Source organism: Oryctolagus cuniculus, chromosome 15 (genome assembly GCF_964237555.1).
Source record: "Oryctolagus cuniculus chromosome 15, mOryCun1.1, whole genome shotgun sequence".
Lineage (NCBI taxonomy): Eukaryota > Metazoa > Chordata > Mammalia > Lagomorpha > Leporidae > Oryctolagus > Oryctolagus cuniculus.
The window spans coordinates 41836616-41847378 of record NC_091446.1 but is presented as its reverse complement, the minus strand read 5'-3'; positions in this window follow the sequence as shown (position 1 = coordinate 41847378).

Here is a 10763-nt window from a genome sequence, read left to right as displayed (position 1 = left end):
TTCACTCCATGTAATGTCCTTGAGAGCCATCCAAATTGCTTCATATATACTATAGTATCCTATAGTATAGACATACCAATTTATTTAACCATTAAGCCACTGAAGGACATCTGGGTTGTTTCCAAGTTTTGACTTCTTTTTTCAGTAGGGAAGATTTATTGAATATTGTCTGAGCCTTTCACTATAAAAATGTCTTTTTGCTGGTTTAACACAGAGATCAAAATATCTTCCTAGCTCAAAATTCTGGAGACAGTTGTTTTCTGGAGCTTAACATAATCACAGAGAGGTCTGAAGTCACCCTAATATTTACACATTTGTAGGCAATCTGTTCTGGTTTTATGACAATTATTACTTTTCTACTTCTGTTCTTGTTTTATATTATTGTGGTTTGTTTTGTTTCCTCCCTTACCTTATAATTAAAAATGTTTAGCAAGCATATGTTGCAAGGAGCCCTTGCAATCTGTATTACTGATTTTCTTTAACTCAAGTTTTCTTCTAGCATGCTTTTGACTATTGGTGTTTCCATCCCTTTGTTTTAATCTTGGCTTCTAATCTAGTCAAGGAGCCTCAGTTATTTCCATATCTGTATTGTTCCTCTGTCTCTGCCAGAGTCTCTCCCATTGTTCTTTTTATTTTTTTTAGATTTTTTTTTAACTTTTATTTAATGAATATAAATTTCCAAAGTACAGCTTATGGATTACAATGGCTTCCCCCCCATAACGTCTGTCCCACCCGCAACCCTCCCCTTTCCCACTCCCTCTCCCCTTCCATTCACATCAAGATTCATTTTCGATTCTCTTTATATACAGAAGATCAGTTTAGCATATATTAAGTAAAGATTTCAAGAGTTTGCTCCCATACAGAAACATAAAGTGAAAAATACTGTTTGAGTACTAGTTATAGCATTAAATCTCAATGTACAGCACACTAAGGACAGAGATCCTACATGAGGAGTAAGTGCACAGTGACTCCTGTTGTTGACTTAACAAATTGACACTCTTGTTTATGGCATCAGTAATCACCCTAGGCTCTTGTCATGAGCTGCCAAGGCTATGGAAGCCCTCTGAGTTCACTGACTCTGATAATTTTTAGACAAGGCCATGGTCAAAGTGGAAGTTCTTTCCTCCCTTCAGAGAAAGGTACCTCCTTCTTTGATGACCCATTCTTTCCACTGGGATCTCACTCGTGGAGATCTTTCATTTAGGTTTTTTTTTTTTTTTTTTCCAGAGTGTCTTGGCTTTCCATGCCTGAAATACTCTCATGGACTTTTCAGCCAGATCCTCATGCCTTAAGGGCTGATTCTGAGGCCAGAGTGCTGTTCAGGACATCTGCCATTCTATGGGTCTGCTGTGTATCTCACTTCCCATGTTGGATCATTCTCTCCCTTTTTGATTCTATCAGCTAGTATTTGCAGACACTATTCTTGTCTATGTGATCCCTTTGGTTCTTAGTCCTATCATTATGATCAATTGTGAACAGAAATTGATCACTGGGACTAGTGAGATGGCATTGGTACATGCCACCTTGATGGGATTGAATTCGAATCCCCTGGTATGTTTCTAACTCTACCGTTTGAGGTAAGTCAGCTTGAGCATGTCCCAAATTGCACATCTCTTCCCTCTCTTATTCCCACTCTTATATTTAACAGCGATCACTTTTCAGTTAAGTTTCAGCACTTAAGAAGAATTGTGTATTGATTACAGTATTCAACCAAAAGTATTAAGTAGAACAAACAAACAAAAAATACTAAGAGGGATAACATATCAAGTTGCTCATCAACAGTCAGGGTGAGGGCTGATCAAGTCACCGTTTCTCATAGTGTTCATTTCACTTGAACAGGTTTCCTTTTTGGTGCTCAGTTAGTTGTCACCTATCAAGGAGAACAAGTGGTGTTTGTCCCTTTGGGACTGGCTTATTTCATTCAGCATAATGTTTTCCAAATTCCTAACAGGGATCATTTTTCAGTTAAAATATAAACACCTAAGAATAATTGTGTGTTAATTACAGAGTTCAACCAACAGTACTAGAACAAAAAAAAAATACTAAAATGGATAAAGTATTACATTGTACATCAACCGTCAGGACAAGAGCTGATCAAGTCACTGTTTCTCATAGTGTCCATTTCACTTCCACAAGTTTCCCCTTTGGTGCTCAGTTAGTTGTCGCTGATCAGGGAGAAAATATGATACCTGAATATAACCCTGCCATTCAACCCAGCCATCCCACTACTTGGAATTTACCCAAAGGAAATGAAATTGGCAAACAAAAAAGCAGTCTGCACATTAATGTTTATTTCAGCTCAATTCACAATAGCTAAGACCTGGAACCAACCCAAATGCCCATCAACGGTAGACTGGATAAAGAAATTATTCTACATGTACTCTATAGAATACTATACAGCAGTCAAAAACAACGAAACCCAGTCATTTGCAACAAGATGGAGGAATTTGGAAAACATCATGCTGAGTGAATTAAGCCAGTCCCAAAGGGACAAATATCATATTTTCTCCCATTGTTCTTATCTCTTTGTCTTTTCCTCTGATATATGGGCTTTCTAGTCAAGTTTTTCTCAGGTTCACTAATGTACTGCTACACAATTTCATCTCTACATCTTCTGGTGTTTTTAGCTATTTATTTTTAATTTTCTTGCATATTTTTCAACTTTTCCATCTTTCCTTATGCTCCATGCTATTATATTTTTATTAAGCAAAGATATACATATATATATCTACCTCTATCTCTCTCCTTCTCTCTTTTACTTTCAAAAAAGTAAAAATAAATATTAAAAAATCCAAGTTATACAGTGAATAACTATTCTTGCTCCCATGTTTGGAAATAAAATGTTACAAAATAAAGTTTTTCTGTTTATATCTATTGTATATTTTTTCAGAATTCCATTTTCATTTAAGTTTATGTATCTTCTACTTATGATAAAATAATTAAGCATATACATCATACACACATAATGTATGTGTGGATATTTATGGGTGTGTAAAACATTTCATATGAAAGGAACTTTCCTTTTTATCTTTTACTACTTATTTCTTATTGTATAAAGGTAATCATAACATTGTAAAATAAAAAGCAGATAATTGACAATGAAATGGGTTACTCTTCAGATCCTCTGAGTTGTATAACTGCCTTCCTTTTATTAGATATGTGCTCTTTGAAAGTGAGATTAGCAAGTGCTAGGGAAAAAGCCATAAGACAAAGCTAGACTTCTTTTTTAAAGATTTATTTATTTATTTATTTGAAAGTTAGAGTTACACAGAGAGAGGAGAAGCAGGGCGGGGGTGCTCTTCTATCTGCTGGTTCACTCCCCAGTTGGCTGCAACACCTGGAGCTGTGCCGATCCAAAGCCAGGAGCCAGGAGCTTCCTCTGGGTCCCTATGTGGATGCAAGTCCTTGGGCCATCTTCCACTGCTTTCCCAGGCCCTAGCAGAGAGCTGGATCGGAAGTGGAGCATCTGGGTCTCAAACCAGCACCCATATGGGATGTTGGCACTTCAGGCCAGGGCATTAACCTGCTGCACCACAGCACCAGCCCCCAAAGCTAGACTTTATCCCCAGTGCACTCAGAAGGTTGAAGGAAATTTGGTAAGTATGCTCCTTTGGAAGAATGAGACTATCCTATGGTAGGATGGACAAGAGCCACTCAACGGTGTCCATGTCATATTCTTGGGAACGTGTGGATATTATATATTATGCAAAAGAACTTTCCAGATGTGATTAAGTTAGGGACCTCAAGGTAGGGAGCTTGGTCTAGGTTATCTTCACGGGCTCAATGTAATCACAATGAAATCACAGAGGAGGCAAGAAGGTTAAAGTCAAAAGCCAGAGGAGATTATACCTGCTGGGGCTAGCACCCAGGCACTGGTCTACATTGAAGAGAGAAAATGAGCTGAGTCTATGCCAACAGAAGAAAAACCTCTTCTCTGATTTAAAAAAAAAAAAGATTTACCAGACCCAATCTAGTGTCACCTTAACACTCCCTTCACCCCGGAGCACTGAACAGAGCTCCCTGGCTACACGCACCACATGCCTCTAGGTATTGCCTGAAAGCAGACACTCCACTAATTCTCACAGACATAGTCCAAAGATAAAAAGCCACCACAGAAAGAAAAAAAGAAGAAACCAATGAGTATCTCTACAAATGTTGAATAATAAATACACCAATTCAAGAAACAAGAATAAGGAACACAGCATGATACCCCCAAAAGAATACAACACTTCAATACTAGATTTTGAAGATGAAGACTTTGAAGAAATGGAATGCAAAAATAGATCAAAGGATTATATAGAAGTAATTAGAAGCAAATGAACAAACTCATGAAATCTGTACATGACATGAAAGAAAATTTCTCCCATGAAATTGAGATCTAAAAGAGAAACCAAAATGAAATCTTGGAAATGAAGAATTCAATAGAAAAAAATGAAAAATACACTGGAAAGCCTTAACAACAGAATCAGTAAAGCAGAAGAAAAGAATCACACTTAGAAGACAAATCACAGGAAATTATATAGTCAGACAAAAAACAAGAAGAGGAAATCAGAAAAATAAAAAACACTGTTGGGAATCTACAGGATACTATCAAACGACCCAACGAATGGGTTCTAGGAGTTCCTGAAGGCATGGAAAAAAAGGATTAGAAGGCCTTTTTTAGTGAGATAATAATAGAAAACTTTCCCAATTTGGAGAAAGAAAGGGACATCCAAGTACAGGAAGCAGATAGAACTCCTAATAGACATGAACAGAAAAGAGCTTCACCACAATACATTGTATTCAAATTCCACAGTAATACATGAAGAAAAGATTCAAAAAAGTGCATGAGAGAAATACCAGATTACTTTCAGAGGAACTCCAATTAGACTCACAGTGGATTTCTCATTAGAAACCCTACAGGCTAAGAGAGATATATTCCAAGTCTTAAGATAAAATAAGTGGCAACCCAGAGTACTGTACCTCACAAAGCTTCATTTATGAATGAAGGTGAAATAAAGACCTTCCATAACAAGCAGAAATTTAAAGAATTTGTCACCACCCACACAGCCTTGCAAAAGATGCTTAAGGATGTGCTGCACACAGAAACATAGAAACACGGTCATTAATATGAAAGAAGGTAAAGGAAGGAAATCTCCCCCCAAAAAGTGCAAAGGAAATCCTAAGTAAAAAAATAGGAATATTTATGGGAAAATGGCAGGGCAAAGTCATTAGTTGTGAATAGTTGAATGTAAACGGCCTCACCTCTCCAGTTAAATGACACAGACTGGTTGAATGGGTTAAAAAACAAAACCCACCTATTTGCTGCCACAAGGACCACATCTCACCAACAAAGATGCTCACAGACTGAAAGTGAAAGGATGGAAAAAGATATTCCATGCTAATAGAAACCAAATAACAGCTGGTGTAGCCATCCTAATATCAGACAAAATAGACTTTAACACAAAAACTGTTAAGAGAGACAAAAAACAGCACTATATAATGATTAAGGATTCAATTCAATAGGAAGGTATAACTATTATAAATGTATATGCACCTAATTACAGGGTACATAGCTATTTAAAATACATTTTCAGGAATTTAAAGGGATACAGACTCAAATACAATAGTAATGGGCACTTCAATACCCCACTTTCAGCTATGGACAGATCAACCAGACAGAAAATCAGCAAGGAAACAACAGAGTTAATTGACAATATAGACAAAATGGACCTAACAGATATCTACAGAACTTTCCATCCTACAGTTGCAGAATACACATTCTTCTCACCAGTGCATGGAACTTTAGGATTAACCACATGCTAGGGCATAAAGCAAGCCTCAGAAAATTCAACAAAATCAAAATTATACCATGTATCTTCTCAGATCACAATGCAATGAAGCTGGAAATCAGAAACTCGGGAATCTCTAGAACATATGCAAACACATGGAGACAGAACATGCTCCTGAATGAATAATGGGTCATAGATGAAATCAGAAGTGAAATAAAAAAATTTCTGAAAACAAACGAAGATGACAATACAACATAAAAAACTTGTAGGATACAGTAAAAGCTGTGTTAAAAGGATAGTTTATAGCAGTTGGGGCCTACATCAAGGAATTGAAAAGGCACCAAATAAATGAGTGCATCTCGATGATCCAGAAACAACAGTAAGCCAAACCCAAAATTAATAGGAGAAAATAAAATTAGAGAAGAAATAAACAAAATTGAAACAAAAAATAAAAAAGATTAGCAAAATAAAGAGCTGGTTTTTTGAAAAAATAAACAAAATTGAAATACCATTGGCCCAACTAACCAAAAATAGGAGAGAAGACCCAAATTAATAAAATTAGAGAAGAAAAAGGAGATGTAACAGCAGACACCACAGACATAAAAAGAATCATCAGAAATTACTAGAAAGAGCTGTATGCCAACAAATCAGGGAATATAAAAGTAATGGATAAATTCCTGGACACAAAAATCCCACCTAAACTGAGCCATGAAGACACAGGAAACCTAAACAGATCCATTACCAAGATGTAAATTGAATCAGTAATAAAGAACAAAGAAAAGCCCAGGACCAGATGGCATCACTGCTGAGTTCTACCAGAAATTTAAAGAGCTAACTCCAGTTCTTCCAAAGCTATTCAAAACAGTTGAAAAAAGGGAATCCTTCCAAATTCATTCTATGAAGCCAGCATCACCTTAATTCCTAAACCTGAAAAAGATGCAACTGAGAAAGAGAATTACAGACCACTTTCCCTGATGAACATAGATGCAAAAATCTTTGAAAAAATAGTAGCCAATATAATCCAACAACACATCAGAAAGATCATTTCCCTGGACTAATTGGGATTTATCCCTGGTATGCAGGCATAGTTTAACATTTGCAAATCAATATGATATATTAACAATCTGAGGCACATAAACCATATGATTATCTCAATAGATGCAGAGAAAGCATTTGATAAAATACAACACTCTTTCATGATGAAAACTCAAAGCAAATTGGGTACATAAGGAACATTCCTCAACACAATCAAAGCAATTTATGACAAATCCATGGCCAGCATCCTATTGAATGGGGAAAAGTTGGAAGCATTCCCACTGAGATCCAGAACCAGACAAGGATGCCCACTGTCACCATTGCTATTTAATATAGTCCTGGAAGTTTTAACCAGAGCCATTAGGCAAGAAAAAGAAATCAAAGGTATACAAATTGGGAAGAAGGAAGTCAAACTATCCCTATTTGCAGATGACATGATTCTATATATAGGGGATCCAAAAGACTCCACCAAGAGTCTATTGGAACTCACAGAAGAGTTTGGTAAGTATCAGGATATAAAAATAATACACAAAAGTCAATAGCCTTTATATACATAGATAATGCCACGGCTGAGAAAGAACTTCCTAGATCAATCCCATTTACAATAGTTACTAAAAAAATCAAATGCCTTGGAATAATTTTATAAGAAGAAATAAATAGAGGAAGATAAAAAAAAATCTTGTGTTCATGGATTGAAAGAATCAATATCATCAAAATGTCCATACTTCCAAAAGCAATTTACAGATTCAATGCAATACCAATCAAAGTACCAAGGACATTTTTCTCTGATATAGAAGAAATGGTGTTTAAATTCATATGGATATACAGGAGACCCTGAATAGCTGAAGCAATCTTATACAACAAAAACAAAGCTGGAGGCATCACAAACCAGATTTCAAGGCATACTACAAGGCAATTATAACCAAAACAGCCTTATGCTGGTACAGAAACAGGAAGATAAACACATGGAACAGAATAGAAATGCAAGAAATCAACCCAAGCATCCACAACCAAATTATATTGGACAAAGGAGCTAAAATCAATCTCTGGAACAAGGACAGTCCCTTCAACAAATGGTCCTGGGAAAACTGGATTTCCACATGCAGAAGTATGAAGCAAGACTCTTACCTTACACCTTACACAAAAATCCACTCAAAATGGATTAAAGACCCAAATCTACAACCTGATACCATCAGATTATTAGAGAGAGTTGGGGAAACCCTAAAAGACACTGGCATAGGCAAAGACTTCTTGGAAAAGACCCCAGAGGCACAAGCAATCAAAGCCAAAATTAACAAATGGGATTACATCAAATTGAGAACTTCCTTACTGCAAAAGAAACACTCAGGAAAGTTAAGAGGCAACTGAGAGAATGGGAGAAATTATTTGCAAACTATTCAACTGATAAAGGATTAATAACCAGAATATATAAAGAGATCAAGAAACTCCACAATAACAAAGCAATCAACTCAGTGAAAAATGGACAAAGGACTTAAACAGATATTTTTCAAAAGAGGAAATCCAAATGGCCAACAGACATATGAAAAAATGTTCAGGATCACTACTGTAAGGGAAATGCAAATCAAAATCACAATGAGGTTTCACCTCACCCCAGTCAGAATGGCTTTCATACGTAAATCAACAAACAACAAATGCTGGTGAGGATATGGGGGAAAAGGTACCCTAATCCACTGTGGGTGGGGATATAAACTTGTCCAGCCACTGTAGAAGACAGTATAGAGATACTTCAAAAACTGAATATAGAAATATCATATGATTCAGCCATCCCACTCCTGGGAATTTATCCAAGGGAAATGAAATCGGCAAATAAAAGTATTATTTGCACCCCTGTGTCTACTGCAGCTGAATTCACAATAACTAAAACATGGAATCAACCTAATTGCCTGTCAACTGAAGACTGGATAAAGAAATTATGGGATATGTACTCTATGGAATACTACACAGTGATTTAAAAAAAGAAATATAGTCATTCACAGCAAAATGGATGAATCTGGAAAACATCATAGTTAGTGAAATAAGCCAGTCCCAAAGGGATAAATACCATATGTTCTCCCTGACCCATGATAACTAATAGAGCACCTAAAAGGCAATCTGTAGAAGTGAAAGTGATACTTTGAGAAGTGATGACTCGAACAGCTCTTGTCTTGACTGTTAAGGAACAGTTTTGGTTTTTTTATATACTATTTGTTGAACTCTATAATTAATATAGAGTTAAACATTTGTATAAAGTCCATTGAAAATAGATCTCAGTAAAAAAAAATAAGAGTGGGAATAAGAGAGGGAAGAGGAAGAAGAGTTTGGAGTATGGGTGGGAGGGTGGGCATGGTGGGAAGAATCACCATCTTCCTAAAGTTGTGATTATGAAGTATATGAAGTTTGTATCTGTAAAACTGCATAGTTATGGATACATTCCTATGACTTACTTCTAATGGTACAGTTTAAAAACTTGCCATGGGACCCCAAATCCCATTCAACTGGGTGGCAAAGATACCATCTTAAGTGTTAAAGTGATCATATGGATAAGATTAAGGGCCTGATAATAATAGATAGAATTAAAAAGGAGTGAATGTTCCAACATGGGAAACAGTCCACACTGCAGAATCATAGAATGACAATCTCTTCAAATAGCACTCTGACCTCAGAATCAGCCCTTAAGGCATTCTGGTGTGGCTGATAGGCCTACAAGAGCATTTGAGGCATAGAAAGCCAAGACACTGAGAAAAAAAATGTCCTACATGATGGATCTCAGTCGGTGAGACCCCAGTGGAAAGAATTGGTCATCAAAGAAGGGAGAGAGAACTTCCACTTTGCTAATGGCCTTGTCTAAATACTGACAAAGTTTGTGGATTCAAAAGGCTTCCATAGCCTAGGCAGCTCGTATCAGGAGCCTCAGGTGATCACTGACATCATACATAAGAGTGTTAATTGTTAAATTAACAAGTCACTGTGCACTAACTTCCTATGTAGGACCTCTGTTCTTAAAGAGTTGTATTATAACTACGTCTAAGTGCTCCCAAAAACTATACCATTCTTGTGTGCTTTGTTAATTAAGTTTCTAAAAAAAAAGAAGTGAAATTAACTTCAAGATGCAATGACTTTAAACAGCCCTTGTCTTGGCTGTTGATGAACAGTTTTTTGTTGTTGTTTTGTTTGTTTGTTGAGTTTTTTTTTACCATGTAAATTGCTGAACTCTTTACTTAGAGTTGGTCTTTTGTGTATGAAGTTAATAAAAAATGGATCTTAGTGGAGAATGGGACTGGGAATGGAGGTGAGGGGTAGAAGAGTAGGTGGGAGGGCAAGAATGGTGGGAAGAATCACTATATTCCTAAAGTTGTACTTATGAAATGCATGAAGTCTGTATTTCTTAAATAAAAGGTTTCTTTAGGGGGGAAATAAGTAAAAAATAAATTTAAAAAAGTCAAAAACCAAAGATATTATAACTGAACCAGAAGTGGGAGTGATGAGCTAGGAGCCGAGGAAAACTGGCAGTCTTTAAAGCCAGAAAAAGGCAAGAAATGGATTATCCACCAAAATCTCCAGAAGGAATGTAGCCCCACTGACACCTTGATCCTCTCAGTGTTATAGGCTGTAAAATGTAATAAAATAACTTTATATGATTTTAAGCTGCTGAATGTGTGGTACAGCAGCAATGGGAACCTAATACAGAGAATAACACTTACATTATGTGATTCAATGTTATTTAATACCATAAGCATGTGTCAGCTAAATTCTTCCATAGCCCCAGCAATATATGCCTCACTAGGCATTTCTGCACATGGGCAAATGCTGCCCAATGAACTCCACTAGACAGACAGGAAAAATGGCCTCCAGAGATTGAAGCAACTTGCAGAAGACTTTTGGCTCAGGGCAGTAAAGCTGGTTGCTGAGGTGATGGCTGATTATAGGGGAAGCTCTGCATACTCCTCGTCCTATTTT